General features: G+C 38.5%; 1 non-coding gene across 1 annotated transcript; it reads left to right on the forward strand.

Moving 5' to 3' along the window:
* The first annotated feature begins 22,364 nt into the window (after positions 1-22,364).
* On the forward strand, positions 22,365-22,472 carry LOC112752727 (small nucleolar RNA R71). Its single transcript, XR_003177148.1, has one exon. It is a non-coding gene; the product is annotated as a small nucleolar RNA R71 (small nucleolar RNA).
* Positions 22,473-26,133: the final 3,661 nt, after the last annotated feature.

The raw sequence follows: 26,133 nt of genomic DNA on the forward strand, positions 1-26,133 counted from the left end.
CTCACATGCCTGGGCTGTTTTGGGCGTTCAACGCCAGGCTGTAACTTGTTTCTGGCGTTGAACTCCAACTTGTAACGTGTTTCTGGCGCTGGACGCCAGACTGCAACATGGAACTGACGTTGAACACCAGTTTACGTCATTTATCCTTGATCAAAGTATAAACTATTATATATTTCTGGAAAGCCCTGGATGTCTACTTTCCAACGCAGTTGAGAGCGCACCATTTGGAGTTCTGTAGCTCCAGAAAATCCACTTTGAGTGCAGGGAGGTCAGAATCCAACAGCATCAGCAGTCCTTTTTCAGCCTGAATCAGATTTTTGCTCAACTCCCTCAATTTCAGCCAGAAAATACCTGAAATCACAGAAAAACACACAAACTCATAGTAAAGTCCAGAAATGTGATTTTTAATTAAAAACTAATAAAAATATACTAAAAACCAACTAAATCATACTAAAAACTAAGTAAAAACAATGCCAAAAAGCTATAAATTATCTGCTCATCATAAAACTTAGAGGTGAGGTTGGATAATTGAGAGGTGATGGCTCTTGATGAATGGGGTATGAATGAGTGAAATATCTTTGATTTTGATCTTCCCAGCCACAACTTGAGTAGTGATCAAATTTGCCAAAATATGGACCATTTTGTGGCTCTGGAAAGTACCCCATTTCATGTTCTTGATACTCCCACCCACCATGAGCATAGTAAAGTGAATCATTCTGTGGTGGTGGAGAGTTTCCCATGAAATTTGATTGACTAAAATATGATGGATGCTCCTTTCTTTCCTGCAAAAAGCTCTGTCTCAAACAATAATCACCAAAAAAATTGGAATCTCCATTGTAATAAATGAGGGATTCTTAGTGTGGCAATATCACAAACAGTTAGTTAGCAAAAGAAAATAAGAAACAAAAGAAAACAAAGACAAAAGATAAGTGTCTAATCTAGTAAATTAATCAACCGGTAGTTTGTTAATCACAATTAATACCCGGCAACGGCGCCATAAACTTGATGCACGGAAACTTGTCTCTCAACAATTCTCCCTCGGCAAGTATACCGAATTGTCGTCAAGTAATAACTCACAAAAGGGTGAGGTCGAATCCCACAGAGATTAACGGATTAAGCAATCAATACTTGTGGCCGTGAAATGAAAATTAACTATTCTAGATGCTTCTTGTGGCCGTGATTGATTAATACTTGTGGGCTTGCTTCCTTGAGGTTGGGTGGTCCTTGTAAGTGAATCAAGTTGAGGTCCAGGTGCTAATGTCAGTGCTAACGTTAGCCACACTAACGCTACAAGTGTGGCGTTGGTGCTGAAGTTAGTGTGGCTAACGTCACACTTGCTACCCAGTTGGTGTTTTTGGGGCTTAAAAGATGCCTCTGGTTTGTACTTCAATTTCATGCCCAATATAGAGTATTATATATCGTTGGAAAGCTCTAAATTTCAGCTTTCTAACGCAACTAAAATTACCTCAATTGGATCTCTGTAACTCAAGTTATGCTCCTTTGAAGGGGACAGGGTCGCTGGCATAGTCGCTAGCGTTACTGGAAAAAGCGAGTCACAATAATGTTAGCGATCAGGGGCTTAATATTGCCAGGTTCTGGAGCTCAAACTAAATGTCCATCCCATACTATTATATATTGTTGGAAAGCCCTGGATGTCTACTTTCCAACGCCTTTGAAAGCGCATCATTTGGAGCTCTACAGCTCGAGTTACACTTCTTGGAAGGTGAAGAGGTCTGCTGGCCTTACTACAGGTTGATACCATGTTCATCTTTACACTTTCGGGGCAGGTTTTCTCCCTCAAATTCAGTGTCCACCATGCAGTGCCATATATTCTTGGAAAGATTTGGAATCTTACTTTCCAATGCCATTAGAATCACCTCATTTGGAGCTTTGTGGCTCAAGTTATTCTTGTTTGAAGAAGGCATGGTCAGGCTGCCAGGTAAGACTTTTATCCACATTAGTATAACTAATGTAGCCACTAACGTGGGTCTTCCTTTGCTTCGCAAACGTTAGTGGCACTCACTTTTTCCACTAACGTTGGCGTTTTCCTTTCCTTCCACGTTAGTTCCCACGTTAATGTAACTAACGTGGAAGCTAACTTGGGTCTTCTTGCTTCGCTAGCGTTATTGGCACTCACTTTTGCCAATAACGCTGCTCCTTCTTCAAAGTTAATGCCATTAACTTTCTCACTAACGTTGGGGTTTCTCTTTTCTTCCACATTAGTGCCCACGTTAGTGGAGCTAACGGGGTCGCTAACGTGGGTCTTCTTGCCCTTTGCTAACGTTAGTGGCATTAACGTTCTCACTAACTTTCCAAGCTTTCCCTCCTTCCACTTTAATGGCCACGTTAGTGGCACTAACGTAGCCACTAACGTGGCTCTTCTCTGCTTCTTGTTACCTGAAATCAATCAAACAAAGTACATCAAAGTCTTGCTCTTAATCATGAGATCATGCATCATCCATTTTATCATTCAATTCATGCATAATTCTCATGAAATCATTAAAAATTCACAATGTTTGCTTGAATCATGGTATGAATGCATTTTCAACCAAATACTTGCTTATTTCCTAAGAAAATGCATGAAACCAACCTAAAGCATACAAAAAATAGATAGTAAAACTAGCCAAGATGCCCTGGCATCAAATGTCCCATGATGGAATATTGAGAATTTCCTTAATGTTTACTCCTATGTGAATAGGCACCTGCCTTTTGAAGAAGATTCCTGATTTTTTCAAGTTTATAACTTGTCCTGATGGTATCCTATAGTTATTAAGTACTTGGATCAATTGGTATATCTTTTCTTCCATTGCTCCTGAAAAGATAATATAATCATAAGTGATGGCGTGGAAATCAGATTCTACACCAAAACTCACCGGCAAGTGTACCGGGTAGCATCAAGTAGTAATAACTCACAAGAGTGAGGTCGATTCCACAAGAATTGATGGATTGAGCAATTTTAGTTAGGTGATGAATTTAGTTAAGCAAATATTTGATGAATTGAGTGATTTTGATTGACAGAAGCTAAATTGCAAGTAATTAAAGATGCAGAATGTAAATTGAGCAGAAGAATAAAATGCAGAAGAGATAAATTGCAAGTAACTTAAAGAAAAAGAAAGTAAAAGAGCTGAAACTTATATTGCAATAAAAGTAAATTGTAGAAAATTAAAGTGCAAAAAATGTAAATTTCTGAATCTAAATTTGCTGAGAAATGTAAATTGCTTGAAGAGTAAAAGGAATTGGGTGCTGGGACTTGGAATTGAACAAGGAATTGCAAACTAAAGTAAATCAGAAAGCTCTTAGATGCAGGACTTCATATCTTGATCTCAGTAGCAGGAACAAAAATGGAAAATTTCTTCAAGAAATAAAATAGCAAGAGAATTTGAGTCAATTATGAAATCCTTGAAGAGAAATTGAAGATCGAAGAAGAGCAATGAGGTTAGAAAGCAGATCTAACTCCTAATTACTCTCTAGATCAAGCAGAAAATAAAATGCAGAAGAAAATGAAATTTTAAAACAGCAAAAGAAACTCATATCCAAATTCAATAGAATTCCTCAATCTCAATCCAAAAACCCAAAACAGAAAAGTAGAAGTTACAGATGAAAGAAATTGTAAACAGAAAACTAAACTCAGATTCAATACTTAGAGCAATTGAGAAGAGAGGTAAAAGATGATTCTCAAACTTAGAATCAATGAAGCTCTTTGGTGCACGAAATTGTGATCTCAATGACGCCAACATCTTGGTACACACAATCATAATCTTAATTCTTTGTCACAACTTCGCACAACTAACCAGCAAGTGCACTGGGTCGTCCAAGTAATAAACCTTACGTGAGTAAAGGTCGATCCCACGGAGATTTTCGACTTGAAGCAAGCTATGGTCACCTTGTAAATCTCAGTCAGATGGATTCAAAGGTTATAGAGTTTTAATAATTAAAATATATTTAAAATATAAAATAAAGATAGAGGTACTTATGTAATTCATTGGTGAGAATTTCAGATAAGCGTATGGAGATGCTTTCGTTCCATCTGAACCTCTGCTTTCCTACTGTCTTCATCCAATCCTTCATACTCCCTTCCATGGCAAGCTTTATGTAGGGCATCACCGTTGTCAATGGCTACTTCTCATCCTCTCAGTGAAAATGGTCCAAGATGCGCTGTCACCGCACGGCTAATCATCTGTCGGTTCTCGATCCTGTTGGAATAGGATTCAGTAATCCTTTTGCGTCTGTCACTAGGCCCAGCACTCGCGAGTTTGAAGCTCGTCACAGCCACCCCTTCCCAGATCCTACTCGGAATACCACAGACAAGGTTTAGACTTTCTGGATCTCAAGAATGGCTGCCAATAATTCTAGCCTATTCCATGAAGACTCTGATCATAGATCAGGAGGCTAAGAGATATGCATTCAAGCTTGTTTGCATGTAGAACGGAAGTGTTTGTCAGGCACACGTTCATAAGTGAGAATGATGATGAGCGTCACATAATCATCACATCCATCATGTTCTTGTGTGCGAATGAATATCTTAGAGAAGAAATAGGCTTGAATTGAATAGAAAAACAGTAGTACTTTGCATTAATTCATGAGGAACAGCAGAGCTCCACGCCTTAATCTATGGTGTGTAGAAACTCTACCGTTGAAAATACATAAGAACAAGGTCCAGGCATGGCCGAGAGGCCAGCCCCCATAAAGGTCTAAGATCGCATAAGACTAATCAAAGATCCCCCTTAACATGATAGTAAAAAGTTCTATTTATACTAAACTAGTTACTAGGGTTACAGAAATGAGTAAATGATGCAGAAATTTATTTCCGAGCCCACTTGGTGTGTGCTTGGGCTGAGCATTGAAGCTTTCATGTGTAGAGGTCTTCCTTGGAGTTGAACGCCATTTTGTAACCTGTTTCTGGCATTTAACTCTGCTTTGCAACCTGTTTCTGGCGTTTAACTCTAGAATAGGGCAGAGAGCTGGCGTTGAATGCCAGTTTTCATCATATAACCTCGAGAAAAGTATGGACTATTATATATTGCTGGAAAGCCCTGGATGTCTACTTTCCAACGCAATTGAGAGCTCGCCATTTGGACTCCTGTAGCTCCAGAAAATTCACTTTGAGTGCAGGGAGGTCAGAATCCAACAGCATCTGCAGTCCTTCTTCAGCTTCTGAATCTGATTTTTGTTCAAGTCCCTCAATTTCAGCCAAAAATTATCTGAAATCACAGAAAAACACACAAAGTCATAGTAAAGTCCAGAAATGTGATTTTTATTTAAAAACTAATAAAAATATATTAAAAACTAACTAAATCATACTGAAAACTATGTAAAAATAATGCCAAAAAGCGTATAAATTATCTGCTCATCACTCTTCAATCTCAATTCAAATTCCAAGAATAGAAATTAAAAGTTGCAGAAGAAATAAAATGCAGAAAGAAAAATCAGATCTAAATTTCCAAATCCCAAATTCAAAAACAAGTAAAAAGTAAAAAATCAGCAAAAGGTCCCTTTACAAATCAAATTAACTCCTATATATACACTTTCTATTTTGGTCTTCAAAGCTTGGAGTGGGCTTTTCAAAGTTGGCCTTGAATGATAAATGGATTTCAAGAAGGATGGGTCCGGTTTGGCTTTGGTTCAATTGAAGTGGAGGCATAGGTTCAATTCAGTTGGAGGCATGGTTTAGCTCCCAGGGGAGTGCTCCGCTCGGTTTAGTGAGCATGGTGCTCACTTTCCTTTGGCCTATCATGATTTTAGTGTAGCGCTCACTAAGTGAGCATTGTGCTCAATATTTGAGCGCTATGTATTATGTTGAGTGTGTTTCCCCCTTCGAACCTTGGTGTCCCCTTTTTTGAATGCTGCGCTTCCTAAATTTCCTTGGTGAAGGCACGAAAATGCTCACTTCAAGTGAGCATAGTGCTCACTTCTTTGAGCGCCATTTGAGTGCTCCTTGCCTTCCTTGGTTTGATGTGCGACAATTCTCACTAGAGTGAGCATAGTGCTCACTTGATTTGAGCACCAGCCTTGTCTTGGCCTTGCTTCCCTTGCTGAAGAGCACGCAAATGCTCACTAGAGTGAGCATAGTGCTCACTTGATTTGAGCGCTCCTTGTGCTCCTTCATGGTTGAGCGCCACGCTTTATTTTTATGGGCCACGCTTTTGAAAGCGTGGCCTAAGGTCCAAAGCGTGCTCAATCTTCAAAAGTGTGCCAAAATTTTCTCTTTCTACCATTTCTTCACCTACAAGCAACCACACAAACATGTCAAAGTATCACTAAATTCACAAGGTTTCTCATTCATTCATAAAATCAACTAATTCTAGCTTAAACCCTATGATTTTGTGTCAAATAAATGATGGTTGATTGATTTAACATAATCATGAAAATCCACTCCAAATCACTTACTTATTGTGCAAGAAAGTGCATAAAACCTAATGAAAACTAATGAAATAGGCTTGTGGAACTAGCCTAAGATGACTTGTTATCACAACACCAAACTTAAATCTTGTTTCTCCCCAAGCAAGCAGCAAAACAGAACAAGAACGAATGAAGACAGAGAAGGGTATAAGTCTTTATTTGCAAAACATTCAATACTGGTTAATGGGGTTTTCATGCACAGTATCTTAGAGATTTTTGTTCTATGGCTGAGACATCAACACTTATTTGTATCCTTACTCGAATTACACAAAAAATGATACTTGTTATTACTTGGTCCTTAGTTTTTCTTGCTCTCTTTCTTTTGATTGAGATTTATTGCTTAGCTGAGGCTTAATGTTATGTGATAAGGCAGCTTTTTAGAGTAAGCTTTCAGCCAGCATTTCCACCCCAATTGGTTCAAGATGCTAGGTGTTGAAACACCTCTATGGGCTTACTTGCTCAAGCCTCTCCTTAGCACACACACATCACAGGCATTTAGCTTTATTTTGTTCTTTGAAAATTGATGCCCAGCACCTCTTTGGGTTACTAAATGCTTTGTCTCAAAGTAGCTCTTGATGGTGGACTTTCGGTTGGCAATCCCGGGTTAGTTAACCCAAGTTGCCGGGTGATGAAGCACCCCTTAGAACCTAGTTATCCAAGCTTATCTTTGTACAAGAACATCACAGGCATTTATCCAAATTTCAAGCCATTGGTGCCCAGCCTTGTTTATTTCACTTTTGTTTCTTTTTCTTGTATTTTATTTCTTTTATTTTGGACCTTTTTCATTTGTCAAGTCTCATGAAATGTAACTCAAGTTCATATCACAAAGTCATGCCAACATTCATCCTTATTTATAAATCAACTAATGAACTAGCACATACCACCACATAACCTTATTCTATCTCATATCATACCAGACTTTTACTCTTTCTCTATTTCATAGTTATTTTTCTTTTATTCAAGCATGAGGGACAAAGCATATAATTCAAGTAAGATGCAAAAGAATCAAGCACTTAGACTAGCAAGACATAATAGCACGAAAAAAAACAGACAGTAACTAAATCTAAGAGGACATTAATCAACAGGGGACATTTGCACTTTCAATTAGCATATTTAAGCTAAAGTCAGTCAGAGAATAATACAACCTCTTGGAGTCCATTTGTTTCCTGTGTGTTATCATCATTGTTGTGTTCCATGTCCTTCCTTTGTCCATGATGATGTATCTTTTCCTCCAAGAGATTGAATGACTTCCTACAAAAGATATTGAAAGTTTCTTGTTCCCCAAGCACTTGAGAAACAGATAGCATGCATGTATGCTTGTGATTCTCTAATCCTAAGTTGGTGTGGAAACACCAAACTTTGTTCCTTGCCTACTTCTATGTGTAGCAGAATAAATACATGCATGAAACATCAAGTACTTTTTATTAAGAAAATAAACTATGAACTAGAAAACAAACTGAGAACTAGAAAAATGACAATTGTTTAGTGGTTTCTCTGATTGTTTGGAGCTGATATTAATCATGCTGAGGGTGCAATGTGTTCTTAATGAAATTTTTGGTGGAACACCAAACTTAGCATCCTTCATTCACCCTTAAATTATTTTGGTGTGCAACACCAAACTTAGCTCCTTGCAATACAAATAAGTCTACTTAACCTTTTTATTGAAATAGTTTAGGGAAAGAAAACTACCTCTGGTTGGGTTACCTCCCAACAAGCGCTCTTTTAATGTCACTAGCTTGACATTTTGTCCTTTGATCATGGAGGTTGAAAATCATAGTGCCTTAGCTTTTCTCCTCTTACTGTGAACTTCCTTACGGTCTCCTCTTTGATGATCTCTAGGTGTTCAAGTGAAAGGATCCGGTTCACAGTATAGAACTCAGACAATTGTGGAGACACCTTCATTGGTTGGGTGTTTAACATCACTTTATCCCCTGGTGAAAAGCCTTCAGTGGGGATTTTCTTGTTTCTCCATCCTCTTGGCCTCTTCTTCTTTTCTTTCTCAGAAGATGATTCATGCCTTGGTGGTTCTTTATCTGGGGGTTTTGGATCTAGTTCCTCCTTGACTTCTTTGGTCTGTTGCACCATCTCTACTTCTTTAAAGCATGGGTTTAGACAACTTGGATTTGACTCCTTAATTGTCTCCTTTGAGCTATGATCTTTTGCCTTATCCTTCTTGCATTCTTCTTCTTGAGTGGGCTCATGTAAATTCTTGAAGACATGAAATGCTAGGTGCTCATCATGCACTCTTAGCAACAATTCTCCTTTTTCAACATCTATCAATGCTCTGCCCGTAGCTAGGAAAGGCCTCCCCAGGATGATGGGAGTGTTAGGGTCCTCTTCCATATCTAAGATAACAAAGTTAGCAGGGAGAAAGAATTTCTCCACTTTTACCAGCACATTCTCCACAACTCCCAATGCTTGCTTAATGGATTTGTCTGCCATTTGGAGAGCTATTCGAGTGGATTTCAGCTCAAGAATTTGAAGTTCTCTCATAAGAGATAGAGGCATCAAGTTTATGCTTGCACCAAGGTCACAGAATGATTTCTCAATAGTTATGTTTCCTATGGTACAAGGTATATAAAACCTTCCAGGATCATCTTTCTTCTCTGGTAAACTTCTTTGGAGGATAGCGCTACACTCCATTGTCATCTCAACAGTTTGTCCTTCTTTCAAGGATCTTTTCTTTGTTAGCACTTCTTTCATAAATTTGGCATATAATGGCATCTGTTCAAGTACTTCTAAGAAAGGAATATTGATGCTGAGTGTTTTGAATATGTCCAGGAATTTTGAGTATTGCTTATCCTCATTTTCTTTCTTGAACCTTTGAGGGTATGGAAGTTTGGAGACATATGGATTCACCCCTTCCTTCTTCTCTTGCAGCTGTGGTTCAATAATGCTCTTGTTTCCTTCTGAGCTTTGTGTATTCTTGGTCTTCTGATCCTCTTTACTTCTCTCCTCTGTCTCTTCTTGTGGAGCTTCTCTGTGGTGTTCTCTTTGAATGATAGCTTCCTTGTCCATAGTCTTCTCACTTCCTGCTATGATTGCTTTGCACTCCTCCCATTTTATAGCTTTTCCTTTATCTCTTGGGCCTTCAGTGGCACAAGGGAAGGCTTTTGCTTGCTTCTCACCCATCTCAACAATTTGTTTAGCCATTTGTCCCATGTGTCTCTCAAAATTCTTGATTGAAGCTTCTTGATATTGTTTGGCCATCTCTTGAGTTTTGATGAGTTTTTCCATCAACATTTCTAAGTTGGAGATCCTTTGAGATTTTGGATGGGGTTGTGTGGGTTGTGATGGTTGTTGGTGGAAATTTTTTGAAAAATTGGAGGAGTTCTTTTATGGATTAAGTGGTGGTATGGAGAAGTTGTTTTGGGGGTTTGTGAATTGTGACGAGGTTGAGTATGTGTGTCTTGTGGTTGTGTGTAGTGGTTGTTGTTAGTAGGGGATTGATTGTGTTTGTTTGTGTTGCCAAAATTGTTGGAGTTGAAGTCCCTTTGTCCTTGATTCTGATGCTCACCCCACCTCAAGTTAGAATGAGTTCTCCAGGATGGATTGTGTGCATCACCATGGAAGTCATGTTGGCATGAACTTGAGCTGTTGTTCATGTGTTGTATCTGTTCAGGCCCTTGTTGCTCATAGTTGAGTGTCCCAAGACCTCCTCCAGATCGATTCCATCCATTTGAGATTTGAGATTGGCTTTGTGTATTCACTGCAGCAAGTTGCAGTCCATCAATTCTCTTGGTAATCATCTCCATTTGTTGCTGAAGTTGTTGATGCATCTGCTTGTTTTGAGTCAGCATTGCACTTACTCCTTCAAGTTCCATCACTCCCCTCTTTTGATTTATGTCATGGTGCCTCTCAAATGAGTAAAAATATTAATTGTTGGTTACCATATCAATGAGATCTTGTGCTTCTTGGGCAGTTTTCATCATCTGAAGTGAACCTCCAGAGGAGTAATCTAATGCTTTTCTTGATTTCAGGGTCAATCCTTCATAAAAGTTTTGAAGTTTCACCTACTCACTAAACATCTCAGGTGGACATTTCCTTATCAGGGCCTTATATCGTTCCCATGCCTCATAGAGTGATTCTCCCTCCTTTTGTATGAAGGTTTGCACCTCTGTTTTCAGCTTGATGATCCTTTGAGGTGGGTAGAACTTGGCTAGGAATTTGCTCACCAAATCATCCCAATTGTTGATGCTCTGTGATGGGTGTTTTTGTGGAAAAATGAATTTCCAAGCACCTAAAACTAGCCGGCAAGTGTACCGGGTCGCATCAAGTAATAATAACTCATATGAGTGAGGTTGATCCCACAGGGATTGAAGGATTGAGCAATTTTAGTTTAGTGGTTGATTTAGTCAAGCGAATCAAGTATTGGTTTGAGTGGTTTGTGATTGACAGAAGCTAAATTGCATGAAATGTAAGGGAAGAGGGAAGAATTGCAGTAAATTAAAGAGAACGGAAAGTAAAAGTGCTGAATTTTAAAGAACAAGTAAATTAAATTGCACAAACTTAGATTGCAAGAAATATAAATGACTGAATCTTAAAGTACAAGAAAGGTAAATTACTTGAATTATAAAGGGGATTGGGAACTGGGATTGCATGAATTTAAACAAGCAGAAGTAAATTACAATAAACAGAAGAGCAAAAGATGAATTGAATTTAAGTAGATCTCAATCAGAAGAGTAAAAATGCTTGAAGAATTAAAACAGAAAGTAAATGGAGCTCAATTGCAGAAATTAAAAGAGAAATTAAAGATCTCAGGAGTGGAAGAGACTAGAAAACAAGTCTAGATCTCAAATCCTTCCTTGATCCAACAAGAACAATTGCAAAAGAAATAGAAAAGTAAGTTGCAGAAGTAGTAGAAGAGAAGAAGCAGTAAACAGAATTTGAAATGTAAATTAAAGTTTCTTAGAATTATACAGAAAGATAAACAAAGAGATTTTAAGGTAAGATTGAAACATAATTTCTTCAATTCTTCACCCAAGATCCAAAACGAGAAGTAAAGAGTGCTCAAGCAAGAACAAGGAAGAAGAGAGATCAATTCTCCTTCCCAATTCTCCAAGATCCCAATTCAAAGTAAAAACTCCAAAAATTCTAAAATGAAAACTCTCCAATAAGCAAAAAGGTAAAAGTCCTTCACTAAATCAAACTAGCTTCTATTTATACACTTTCTATTCTTGGATTTTGGAATTTGGGTGGGCTTTTTAATTTGGTGAAGAATTGAATTAAATTTGAATTTTGGTCCATTGTTTAGCCCAAGAGTGTTGCTCCCAGGAGGATGCTCTGCTCTTGTGGGGAGCGGAGCATTGAGGCTTGAGCTGGATCCCTTTGTTGCGTGCCAAGACTTTGGGGCAATCAGGATAGCGCTCCGCTCTTGTGGGGAGCGGAGCATTGTGGCTTGTGTGTATCTTGTGCGCTCCAAGTCTCCTGGCCGTGTCATGATGCGCGCTCCAAATCTCCTGGCCGTGTCAAGTTGTGCGTGTTGCACCAAGGAGTAGCGCTCTGCTCTTGTGGAGAGCGTAGCTCTCCCTTTGCTTTGGAGAAGTCCCAAGTTCGAGACTTTGGGGATAGCTTTTTGGTGCAAATTTCCTTGGTTTCTTGTAGCGCCTTGCTCCTTGCTTCCTTAAGGTGCTGTGTTTGATCCTTGGAGGTGGCATTTTGGCCAAGTGTGGCTCATTTTCCCTTGTGAGTAGCGCTCTCCACTCCCCCTTGCTCATGGGTTCGATCCTTGGAGTAAGCATTGGCAAACTATTTCCTTGGATTTATTCTTGAGTGAAGCCCGATAATGCTCTCAAGGGGAGCGGAGCATCATTCTTCTTTCCTTTGTTTCTTGGTTCAAAAGTGTGCTCCGCTCTCAAGGGGAGCGTAGCATTATGTCTTGCTTTCTTGGCTCATACTTTGTGCTTCCTTGAGAGAGTGCTCCGCTCCTGAAAAGAGCTCTATGCCTATGCCATGCTTTATTGTTTTCTTTGCCACGCTCTTCTCCTCCTTGGGTCATGCTTCTTAGGCCACGCTTTCTTATTTTCTTCTTTTCTTCACCTACAAGTAATCAAAACAACCAATCAAAGTATCACCAAATTTACAAGGTTTATAAATCAATAAAAATCAATTAAATTTAGTTTGAACCTCATGATTTAGTATCAATTAAATGGTGGTTGATTGATTCAAGGAAACCATGCATTTTCATTCCAAATTACTTACTTACAATGCAAGAAAGTGCATAAAACCTAATAAAAACAAAGAAAAAGACTAGTAAAACTAGGCTAAGATGACTTGTCATCACACTCCTTGGGAAAGGTTTCTAGCCATTGAGCAGCATTATCCTTCAAAGAAAATGGGAATAGAAGTAACTTGTAGATATCAGGATGTACCCCATTTGTCTTGACAGTTTCACAAATCCTCAAGAAAACAAACAAATGTTGGTTGGGGTCTTCAAGTGGTGCACGAAATCACAATCACACTTTTGCAATTCCACACAACTAACCAGCAAGTGCACTAGGTCATCCAAGTAATACCTTACGTGAGTAAGGGTCGATCCCACGGAGATTGTCGGCTTGAAGCAAGCTATGGTTATCTTGTAACTCTTAGTCAGGATATCAATAATAATTCTCAGTTTTAATTGGAATGAGTAAAAGAACATGGGTTAAATAATTCTTGTTATGCAGTAATGGAGAACAGGTTGAGGTTTGGAGATGCTCTGTCTTCTGAATCTCTGCTTTTCTACTGTCTTCTTCTTCACGCACGCAAGGCTCCTTCCATGGTAAGCTGTATGTTGGTAGATCACCGTTGTTAATGGCTACCATCCGTTCTCTTAGTGAAAATGGTCCAGCTACGGGTTTCGTAGTGCTAATTATCTGTCGGTTCTCACTAGTGTTGGAATAAGATCCATTGATCCTTTTGCACACTGTCATTGCGCCCAACATTTGTGAGTTTGAAGCTCATCACAGTCATCCCTTCCTGGATCCTACTCGGAATACCACAGATAAGATTTAGACTTTTCGGATCTCAAGAATGCTGCCAATTGATTCTAGCTTATACCACAAAGACTCTGATCTCACGGATTTGAATGCTCTGTTGTCAGGAGAGGCAATCAAACTCGTGAACCAGGAACCAAAGAGATACTCACTCAATCTAAGGTAGAACGGAAGTGGTTGTCAGGCACGCGTTCATAGGTTGAGAATGGTGATGATTGTCACGGATCATCACATTCATCACGGTTAAGTACGAGCGAGTATCTTAGAACAGAAACAAGCGTGATTAAATAGAAAACAGAGGTAATTGCATTAATCCATTGAGACACAGCAGAGCTCCTCACCCCCAACCATGGAGTTTAGAGACTTATGCCGTAGAAGATACAAATTCTGATGTAAAATGTCATGAGTTACAAAATGAATCTCTAAAAGTAGTTTTTATACTAAACTAATAACCTAGGTTTACAGAAAATGCGTAAACTAAGATAGATAGTGCAGAAATCCACTTCCGGGGCCCACTTGGTGTGTGCTTGGGCTGAGCATTGAAGCTTCCATGTGTAGAGAATTTTCTTGGAGTTAAACTCCAGCTTTTGTGCTAGTTTGGGCGTTTAACTCCAACTCTTATGCCAGTTTTGGCGTTTAACGCCAGAATAGGGCAGAGACTTGGCGTTAAATGCCAGTTTGCGTGATCTTAACTCGGAAAAAGTATAGACTATTATATATTTCTGGAAAGCCCAGGATGTCTACTTTCCAACGCAATTGAGAGCACACCAATTGGGCTTCTGTAGCTCCAGAAAATCTATTTTGAGTGCAGGGAGGTCAGAATCCAACAGCATCTGCAGTCCTTTTTCAGCCTTGAATCAGATGTTTGCTCAAGTCCCTCAATTTCAGCGAGAAAATACCTGAAATCACAAAAAAACACACAAACTCATACTAAAGACTAAAAATGTGATTTTTGCATAAAAACTAATAAAAATATACTAAAAAGTAGCTAGATCCTACTAAAAACTATATGAAAATACCCCTAAAAAGCGTATAAAATATCTGCTCATCACAACACCAAACTTAAACTGTTGCTTGTCCTCAAGTAACTAGATAAATAAAATAGGATCAAAAGAAAATCAAAGAGGCAATAACATCTCAGAGTTTTATATGAAGCTCAAATTCTCATTAGATGAGCGGGACTAGTAGCTTTTTGCTTCTGAACAGTTTTTGCACCTCAATTTATCCTTTGAAGTTCAGAATGATTGGCATCTATGGGAACTCAGAATTCAGATAGTGTTATTGATTCTCCTAGTTTAGTATGTTGATTATTGAACACATCTACTTTATGAGTCTTGGCCATGGCCCTAAGCACTTTGTTTTCCAGTATTACCACCGGATACATAAATGCCACAGACACATAACTGGGTGAACCTTTTCTGATTGTGACTTAGCTTTGCTAAAGTCCCCAGTTAGAGGTGTTCAGAGTTCTTAAGCACACTCTTTTTGCTTTGGACCACAACTTTAACCGTTTAGTCTCAAGTTTTTCACTTGACACCTTCACGCCACAAGCACATGGTTAGGGACAGCTTGGTTAGCCGCTTCGGCCAGGATTTTATTCCTTTAGGCCCTCTTATCCGTTAATGCTCAAAGCCTTGGATCCTTTTTACCCTTGCCTTTTGGTTTAAAGGGCTATTGGCTTTTTCTGCTTGCTTTTTCTTTTTCTTTCTTTTTCTTTTATTTTTTGCCATTTTTTTCCGCAAGCTTTGTATTCACTGCTTTTTCTTGCTTCAAGAATCAATTTTATGATTTTTCAGATTATCAATAACATTTCTCCTTTTTCATTATTCTTTCAAGAGACAACAAATTTAACATTCATAAACTTCACTATCAAAAATTATGCACTGTTCAAGCATTCATTCAGAAGACAAAAAGTATTGCCACCACATATAAATAATTTGAATCTTTCTTATTAAGAACTCGAAAATAAAACTGCCTCCTTATTCTAAAAAAATCTGCTATTTTATTCATGTTTAATGATGATGAGAAAAATAATTTATAGCTTACTTGGAGATAATAAAATAAAAAATAAAAATAAAGATACTAATTACTATTATTCATGTGATTCCTAAGGTAGATCTCTAATAGCAAAAGTTATCACAGAGTTAAGATTAGGACTCAATAACCTTTATTTTGGGAGATGTATGCTCCTTCAATCCGTAGGGTGTCTGGTCCTTCAAGAGACAGCTTCTGGTGCTTCAGCTCCTGTAGCTCACGCCCTTGCTTCTCTTGTTCCTTCAGCAGTTTGCAGAGCATTGATATGCGAAATTGTTACTCTGATTAGGTTGTAAAATTTGTTGTTCGTTCTCTCCCTGGCAATGGCGCCAACAACTGGTGCACAATACCATGGTCCAAACATAACTTCACAACTTCGCACAACTAACCAGCAAGTGCACTGGGTCGTCCAAGTAATAAAACCTTACGTGAGTAAGGGTCGATCCCACGGAGATTGTTGGTATGAAGCAAGCTATGGTCATCTTGTTAATCTCAGTCAGGTGGATATCAAATGGTTATGGAGTTTTCGAATAATAATAATAAATAAACAGAAGATAAAGATAGAAATACTTATGTAATTTATTGGTGAGAATTTTAGATAAGCGTATAAAGATGCCTTCGTTCTTCTGAACTTCTGCTTTCCTGCTGTCTTCATTCAATCAGTCCTACTCCTTTCCATGGCAAGCTTTCTGTAAGGGCATCACCGTTGTCAATGGCTACATCCCATCCTCTCTGTGAAAATAGTCCAAATGCTCTGTCACGGCATGGCTAATCATCTGGAGGTTCTCGATCATACTGGAATAGGATTTACTATCCTTTTGCGTCTGTCACTATGCCCAGCACTCGCGAGTTTGAAGTTCGTCACAGCCATCCCTTCCCAGATCTTACTCGGAATACCACAGACAAGGTTTAGACTTTCCGGATCTCAGGAATGGCCATCCATGGGTTCTAACTTATACCACGAAGATTCTAATATCTCGGACTCGGTCCCCTGTATTAGATATCCAAGAGATATTCATTCTAGCTTGTTTGCATATAGAACGGAAGTGTTTGTCAGGCACGCGTTCATAAGTGAGAATGATGATGAGCGTCACATAATCATCACATTCATCATGTTCTTGGGTGCGAATGGATATCTTAGAAGCGGAATAAGTTGAATTGAATAGAAAACAATAGTACTTTGCATTAATTCATGAGGAATAGCAGAGCTCCACACCTTAATCTATGGAGTGCAGAAACTCTACCGTTGAAAATACATAAGGGATGAGGTTCAGGCATGGTCGAATGGCCAGCATCCAAACGTGATCAATATGATTCAAAGATGAACTAAAATCATAAGATGATCCGAAGATGTCTAATACAATAGTAAAAGGTCCTATTTATACTAAACTAGCTACTAGGGTTTACAGAAGTAAGTAATTGATGCATAAATCCACTTCCGGGGCCCACTTGGTGTGTGCTTGAGCTGAGCTTGAATGTTACACGTGCAGAGGCTTCTTCTGGAGTTGAACGCCAAGTTGTAACATGTTTTTGGCGTTCAACTCTGGTTCGTGACGTGTTTCTGGCGTTTAACTCCAGACTGCAGCGTAGAACTGGCGTTCAACGCCCTTTTGCGTCGTCTAAACTCGGCCAAAGTATGGACTATTATATATTGCTGGAAAGCCCTCGATGTCTACTTTCCAACGCAATTGGAAGTGCGCCATTTTGAGTTCTGTAGCTCCAGAAAATCCACTTTGAGTGCAGGGAGGTCAGAATCCAACAGCATCAGCAATCCTTCTTCAACCTCTGAATTTGATTTTTGCTCAAGTCACTCAATTTCAGCCAGAAAATACCTGAAATCACAGAAAAACACACAAACTCATAGTAAAGTCCAGAAATGTGAATTTAACATAAAAACTAATAAAAACATCCCTAAAAGTAACTAGATCCTACTAAAAACATACTAAAAACAATGCCAAAAAGCGTATAAATTATCTGCTCATCACAACACCAAACTTAAATTGTTGCTTGTCCCCAAGCAACTGAAAATCAAATAGGATAAAAAGAAGAGAATATACTATAAATTCCAAACTATCAATGAAACATAGCTCCAATCAGATGAGCGGGACTTGTAGCTTTTTGCCTCTTAAATAGTTTTGGTATCTCACTTTATCCATTGAGGTTCAGAATGATTGGCATCTATAGGAACTCAGAGTTCAGATAGTGTTATTGATTCTCCTAGTTCAGTATGTTGATTCTTGAACACAGCTACTTTATAAGTCTTGGCCGTGGCCCTAAGCACTTTGTTTTCCAGTATTACCACCGGATACATAAATGCCACAGACACATAATTGGGTGAACCTTTTCAGATTGTGACTCAGCTTTGCTAAAGTCCCCAATTAGAGGTGTCCAGGATTCTTAAGCACACTCTTCTTTTGCTTTGGACCTTGACTTTAACCGCTCAGTCTCAAGTTTTCACTTGACACCTTCACGCCACAAGCACATGGTTAGGGACAACTTGGTTTAGCCGCTTAGGCCAGGATTTTATTCCTTTAGGCCCTCCTATCCACTGATACTCAAAGCCTTGGGATCCTTTTTACTTACCCTTGTCTTTTGGTTTTAAGGGTTATTGGCTTTTTGCTCTTGCCTTTTGGTTTTAAGAGCTTTTGGCTTTTTCTGCTTGCTTTTTCTTTTTCTTTCTATTTTTTTTCGCCATCTTTTTTCTTCTGCAAGCTTTGTATTCACTGCTTTTTCTTGCTTCAAGAATCATTTTTATGATTTTTCAGATTATCAAATAACATGTCTCCTTGTCATCATTCTTTCAAGAGCCAACATATTTAACATTCTTAAACAACAACTTCAAAAGACATATGCACTGTTCAAGCATTCATTCAGAAAACAAAAAGTATTGTCACCACATCAATATAATTAAACTAAGTTCAAGGATAAATTCGAAACTCATGTACTTCTTGTTCTTTTGAATTAAAATAGTTTTCATTTAAGAGAGGTGATGGACTCATAGGATATTCATAACTTTAAGACAAAGTTACTAAATACTAATGATCATGTAATAAGACACAAACATGGATAAGCAATTAACATAAAGAAAACAAAAAACAGAGAATGTAAGAACAAGGAATGAGTCCACCTTAGTGATGGTGGTGTTTCCTTCTTGAGGAACCAATGATGTCCTTGAGCTCTTCTATGTCTCTTCCTTGTCTTTGTTGCTCCTCCCTCATTGCTCTTTGATCTTCTCTAATTTCATGGAGTATGATGGAGTGCTCTTGATGTTCCACCCTTAGTTGTCCCATGTTGGAACTTAATTCTCCTAGGGAGGTGTTGATTTGCTCCCAAAAATTCTGTGGAGGAAAGTGCATCCCTTGAGGTATCTCAGGGATTTCTTGATGATGAGCTTCCTCATGTGTTTCTTGAGCTCCATGAGTGGGCTCTCTTGTTTGCTCCATCCTTTTCTTAGTGATGGGCTTCTCTTCCACAATGGGAATGTCTCCTTCTATGAGAGCTCCAGCTGAGTAACATAAATGGCAAATAAGATGAGGAAAAGCTAGCCTTGCCAAGGGAGAGGACTTTTCGGCTATTTTGTAGAGTTCAAGGGAGATGACTTCATGAACTTCTACTTCCTCTCCAATCATGATGCTATGGATCATGATGGCCCGATCCACAGTAACTTCAGATCGGTTGCTAGTGGGGATGATGGAGCATTGAATGAACTCCAACCATCCTCTAGCCACAAGCTTAAGGTCCAGTCTTCTAAGTTGAACCGGTTTGCCTTTTGAGTCAATCTTCCATTGAGCTCCTTCCACACATATGTCCATGAGGACTTGGTCCAACCTCTGATCAAAGTTGACCCTTCTAGTGTAGGGGCGTGCATCTTCTTGCATCATAGGCAAGTTAAACGCCAACCTTACATTTTCCGGACTAAAATCTAAGTATTTCCCCAAACCATGGTGAGATAATTCTTTGGGTTCGGGTTCTTACTTTGATCATGGTTCCTAGTGATCCATGCATTGGCATAGAACTCTTGAACCATTAGGATGCCGACTTGTTGGATGGGGTTTGTTAGAACTTCCCAACCTCTTCTTTGGATTTCATGTCGGGTCTCCGGATACTCATTTCTCTTGAGCTTGTAAGGGACCTCGGGGATCACCTTCTTCTTGGCCACAACATCATAGAAGTGGTCTTGATGAGCTTTGGAGATGAATCTTTCCATCTCCCATGACTCGGAGGTGGAAGCTTTTGTCTTCCCTTTCCCTTTTCTAGAGGATTCTTCGGTCTTAGGTGCCATCAATGGTAATGAAAAAACAAAAAGCTTATGCTTTTACCACACCAAACTTAGAATATTGCTCGCCCTCGAGCAAGAGAAGAAAGAATAGATGAAGAAGAAGAAGAAAATATGGAGGAGACGAGAGAGAGGTGTATTCGGCCAAGAAGGAGAAGAGAGGGTTATGTTGTGTGAAAATGAAAAAGAATGGAGGGCTTTATATAGGGAAGGGAGGGGGGGTTAATTTCGGCCATATAGGGTGGGTTTGGGTGGGAAATTGATTTTGAATTTTGAAGGTAGGTGGAGTTTATGAGGTAGGTTTATGGGGAAGAGTGGATGGATGTGAGTGGTGAAGTGGTGATAGGGAAGAGAGATTGAGGTGATTGGTGAAGGGTTTTGGGGAAGAGTGTTTATTGGGAAGAGAGGATGAACATTGAGAAGAGGGAAGAGAGTGAGTGGTGGTAGGTGGGGATCCTGTGGGATCCACAGATGCTGAGTTGATCCTGTGGGGTCCACAGATCCTGAGGTGTCAAGGATTTGCATCCCTGCACCCATTAGGCATGTAAAATGCCTTTGCATGCAATTCTGGCATTTAAACGCTGAATTGATGCTTGTTCTGGGCGTTCAGCGCCCAGATGTAGCATATTTCTGGCGTTGAACGCCAGCCAGATGCTTGTTTCTGGTGTTCAGCGCCAACTCTTCTTCACTGTGCATTTCTGGTGTCTGAACGCCAGGATGTTGCTTGTTTCTGGCGTTCAACGCCAGATCTATGCTCTGTTCTGGCGTTGAACGCCAGCCAGATGCTCCTTACTGGCGTTTAAACGCCAGTAAGATCCTCCTCCAGGGTGTGATTTTTCTTCTGCTGTTTTTTATTCCGTTTTCAATTTTTATATTTATTTTGTGACTCCACATGATCATGAACCTAATAAAACATGAAATAACAATAAAAATAAATTAAAATTAGATAAATAAAAATTGGGTTGCCTCCCAACAAGCGCTTCTTTAATGTCAATAGCTTGACAGTGGGCTCTCATGGAGCTTCACAGATGTTTAGAGTATTGTTGAGACTCCCCAATGCCAAACTTAGAGTTTGGTTGTGGCCTCCCAACACCAAACTTAGAGTTTGACTGTGGGGGCTCTGGTTGACTCTGTTTTGAGAGAAGCTTACTGTGCCTCTTTTCCATGTTTACAGAAGGATGTCCTTGAGTTTTAAACTCAAGGGAGTCCTAATTCAATTGAAGGACTAGTTCACCTCTGTTAACATCAATCACAGCTCTTGCTGTGGCTAGGAAGGGTCTTCCAAGGATGATGGATTCATCCTCATCCTTCCCAGTATCTAGGATTATGAAATTAGCAGGGATGTAAAGGCCTTCAACCTTTACTAATATGTCCTCTACTTGTCCATAAGCCTATTTTCTGGAATTGTCTGCCATCTCTAATGAGATTTTAGCAGCTTGTACCTCAAAGATTCCCAGTTTCTCCATTACAGAGAGTGGCATGAGGTTTATTCCTGACCCAAGGTCACATAGAGCCTTCTCAAAGGTCATGGTGCCTATGGTATAAGGTATTAGGAACTTTCCAGGATTCTGTTTCTTCTGAGGCAATCTCAGTTGATCCAATGCATTTAGTTCATTGGTGAATAGGGGAGGTTCATCTCCCCAAGTATCATTACCAAATAAATTGGCATTCAGCTTCATGATTGTACCAAGGAACTTGGCAACTTGCTCTTCAGTAACATCTTCATTCTCTTCAGAAGAAGAATACTCATCAGAGCTCATGAAGGGCGTAAGGAGGTTCAATGGAGTCTCTATGGTCTCTAGATGAGCCCCAGAGTCCTTTGGTTCCTCAGAGGGAAACTCCTTATTGATCACTGGACGTCCCAGGAGGTCTTCCTCCTTGGGATTCATGTCCTTCTCCTCTCTTGTGGGTTCGGCCATGATGGTTAATTCAATGGCCTTGCACTCTCCTTTTGGATTCTCTTCTGTATTGCTTGGGAGAGTACTAGGAGGGGTTTCAGTGATTCTTTTACTCAACTGGCCCACTTGTGCTTTTAGATTTCTAATGGAGGACCTTGTTTCATTCATGAAACTCACAGTGGCCTTAGATAGATCAGAGACTAAGTTTGCTAAATTAGAGGTATTTTGTTCAAAGTTCTCTGTCTGTTGCTGAGTGGATGATGGAAAAGGCTTGCTATTGCTAAACCTGTTTTTTCCACCATTATTAAAGCCTTGTTGAGGCTTTTGTTGATCCTTCCATGAGAGATTTGGGTGATTTCTCCATGAGGGGTTATAGGTGTTTCCATAGGGTTCACCCATATAATTTACCTCTGTTATTGCAGGATTCTCAGGATCATAAGCCTCTTCTTCAGAAGATGCCTCTTGAGTACTGTTGGATGCAGCTTGCATTCCATTCAGACTCTGAGAAATTATATTGACTTGCTGAGTCAATATTTTATTTTGGGCCAATATGGCATTCAGAGTATCAATTTCAAGAACTTCCTTCTTCTGAGGCGTCCCATTACTTACAGGATTCCTCTCATAAGTGTACATAAATTGGTTGTTAGCAACCATGTCAATGAGTTCTTGAGCTTCTGCAGGCATTTTCTTTAGGTGAATGGATCTACCTGCAGAAGTATCCAATGACATCTTAGCTAATTCAGACAGACCATCAAAGAATATATCCAGGATGGTCCATTCTGAAAGCATGTCAGAAGGACACTTTTTGGTCAGTTGCTTGTATCTCTCCCAAGCTTCATAGAGGGATTTACCTTCTTTCTGTCTGAAGGTTTGAATATCCACTCTAAGTTTACTCAGCTTTTGAGGAGGAAAGAACTTGGCTAAGAAAGCCGTGACCAGCTTATCCCAAGAGTTCAGGCTATCTTTGGGTTGAGAGTCCAACCACACTCTAGCTCTGTCTCTTACAGCAAAAGGGAAAAGCATGAGCCTGTAGACTTCAGGATCTACTCCATTAGTCTTAACAGTATCACAAATCTGCAAAAATTTAGTTAAGAACTGAAAATGATCTTCAGATGGAAGTCCATGGAACTTGCAGTTCTGCTGCATCAGAGAAACTAATTGAGGTTTCAGCTCAAAATTGTTTGCTCCAATGGCAGGGATGGAGATGCTTCTTCCATGTAAATTGGAATTAGGTGCAGTGAAGTCACCAAGCATCCTCCTTGCATTATTATTGTTTTTGGCTGCCATTTCCTCTTCCTGTTCGAAAAATTCTGTAAGGTTATTTCTGGATTGTTGTATTTTAGCTTCTCTTAGTTTCCTCTTCAGAGTCCTTTCAGGTTCAGGGTCTGCTTCAACAAGAATGTTCTTGTCCTTGCTCCTGCTCATATGAAAAAGAGGGAACAGAAAAATAATAATAATAGGGATCCTTTTTACCCAGGTATAGAGGTTCCCCTGTGTGAGTAGAAGAAGAAAAGAATGTAATGTAAAGAAGGAAAGAAGAGAAAATTCGAACACAGATGGTAGAGGGGGTTCGAATTTGGGTGAGATGAAGTGTTAGTAGATGAATAAATAAATAGAAGGAGATGAGAGAGAAGGAGGATTTTCGAAAATAAAATTTTGAAAAGGGGTTAGTGATTTTCGAAAATGAAATCAAATTAAAATTAAAAATTGAAACAATTAGTTAATTAAAAAGAATTTTTGAAAAAGAGGGAGATATTTTCAAAAATTAGAGAGAGAGAGTTAGTTAGGTAGTTTTGAAAAAGATAAGAAACAAACAAAAAGTTAGTTAGTTAGTTGAAACAAATTTTGAAAATCAATTTTTGAAAAGATAAGAAGATAAGAAGTTAGAAAAGATATTTTTTAAAATCAAATTTTTGAAAAAGATATGTTTTAAAAAGATATGATTTTGAAAAAGATAGGATAAAAAGATATTTTTGAAAAGATATGATTGAAATTAGTTTTGAAAAAGATTTGATTTTTAAAATCACAATTAATGACTTGATTCACAACAAATCACAAGATATGATTCTAGAACTTAAAGTTTGAATCTTTCTTAACAAGTAAGTAACAAACTTGAAATTTTTGAATCAAAACATTAATTGTTGAAGATATTTTCGAAAATTATGAGATAAAATTAAGAAAAATATTTTTGAAAAATATTTTTATAATTTTTGAAAATAAATAAAAAAATGAAAAAGATTTGATTTTTGAAAAAGATTTTTGAAAAAGATAGGATTTTTAAATTGAAAATTTGATTTGACTCATAAAAACAACTAGATTTTAAAAAATTTTGAAAAAGTCAATCCAAATTTTCGAAATTTATGAGTGAAAAAGGGAAAGATATATTTTTTTTATTTTTGAATTTTCAATGATGAAAGAGAAAAACATGAAAAAGACTCAATGCATGAAAGTTATGGATCAAAACAATGAATGCATGCAAGAATGCTATGAATGTCAAGATGAACACCAAGAACACTTTGAAGATCATGATGAACATCAAGAACATATTTTTGAAAAATTTTCAATGCAAAGAAAACATGCAAGACACCAAACTTAGAAAATTTTCATGTATAGACACTATGAATGCAAGAATGCATATGAAAAATAAGAAAAGACACAAAACAAGAAAATATGAGGATCAAACAAGAAGACTGGCCAAGAACAACTTGAAGATCATGAAGAATGCAATGCATGAATGCATGGATTTTCGAAAAATACAAAGAATTTTTAGAAAAAATGCAATTGACACCAAACATGAAAGTGACTCAAGACTCAAACAAGAAACACAAAATATTTCTGATTTTTATGATTTTATGATTTTTTGGATTTTTCGAAAATTATTTGAAAAATAAAAATAAGGATTCCAAAATTTTTAATATGAATTCCAGGAATCTTGCACTCTTAGTCTAAAGCTCCAATCTGAGGGTTAGACATGGCTTAATAGCCAGTCAAGCTTTAGTATGTAAATCAGGTGGATCAGGAACAGCAGCAGGTGGATTAGCAACAACTAGCTTGCTCTTGATAATGTTGGGTTGAAAGCCCCCGTCCAAATGAATTTAGACATGGCTTTACAGCCAGTCAGGCTTCAACATGCTTCATGAAATACTAGAATTCATTCTTAAAAAATTTTAGAATAATTTTCGAAAACAGATGAGAAATTTTTGAAAGAATTTTTTTTTTAGAATATTAATTGGAAAAAAAACAAAAAAGAAGAAAATATTTTTGAAAAATTTTTGAAAACTTTTTGAAAATAAAATAAGAAGAAAATTACCCAATCTGAGCAACACGATGAACCGTCAGTTGTCCAAACTCGAACAATCCCCGGCAACGGCGCCAAAAACTTGATATGCGAAATTGTTACTCTAATTAGGTTGTAAAATTTGTTGTTTGTTCTCTCCCTGGCAATGGTGCCAACAACTGGTGCACAATACCATGGTCCAAACATAACTTCACAACTTCGCACAACTAACCAGCAAGTGCACTGGGTCGTCCAAGTAATAAAACCTTACGTGAGTAAGGGTCGATCCCACGGAGATTGTTGGTATGAAGCAAGCTATGGTGATCTTGTTAATCTCAGTCAGGCGGATATCAAATGGTTATGGAGTTTTTGAATAATAATAATAAATAAACAGAAGATAAAGATCGAAATACTTATGTAATTTATTGGTGAGAATTTCAGATAAGCGTATAAAGATGCCTTCGTTCTTCTGAACTTCTGCTTTCCTGCTGTCTTCATCCAATCAGTCCTACTCCTTTCCATGGCAAGCTTTCTGTAAGGGCATCACCGTTGTCAATGGCTACATCCCATCCTCTCTGTGAAAATGGTCCAAATGCTCTGTAACGGCATGGCTAATCATCTGGAGGTTCTCGATCATACTGGAATAGGATTTACTATCCTTTTGCGTCTGTCGCTACGCCCAGCACTCGCGAGTTTGAAGTTCGTCACAGCCATCCCTTCCCAGATCCTACTCGGAATACCACAGACAAGGTTTAGACTTTCCGGATCTCAGGAATGGCCATCCATGGGTTCTAACTTATACCACGAAGATTCTAATATCTCGGACTCGGTCCCCTGTATTAGATATCCAAGAGATATTCATTCTAGCTTGTTTGCATATAGAACGGAAGTGTTTGTCAGGCACGCGTTCATAAGTGAGAATGATGATGAGCGTCACATAATCATCACATTCATCATGTTCTTGGATGCGAATGGATATCTTAGAAGCGGAATAAGTTGAATTGAATAGAAAACAGTAGTACTTTGCATTAATTCATGAGGAACAGCAGAGCTCCACACCTTAATCTATGGAGTGCAGAAACTCTACCGTTGAAAATACATAAGGGATGAGGTTTAGGCATGGCCGAATGGCCAGCCTCCAAACGTGATCAATATGATTCAAAGATGAACTAAAATCATAAGATGATCCGAAGATGTCTAATACAATAGTAAAAGGTCCTATTTATACTAAACTAGCTACTAGGGTTTACAGAAGTAAGTAATTGATGCATAAAG

Source organism: Arachis hypogaea, chromosome 15, assembly GCF_003086295.3.
Source record: "Arachis hypogaea cultivar Tifrunner chromosome 15, arahy.Tifrunner.gnm2.J5K5, whole genome shotgun sequence".
Lineage (NCBI taxonomy): Eukaryota > Viridiplantae > Streptophyta > Magnoliopsida > Fabales > Fabaceae > Arachis > Arachis hypogaea.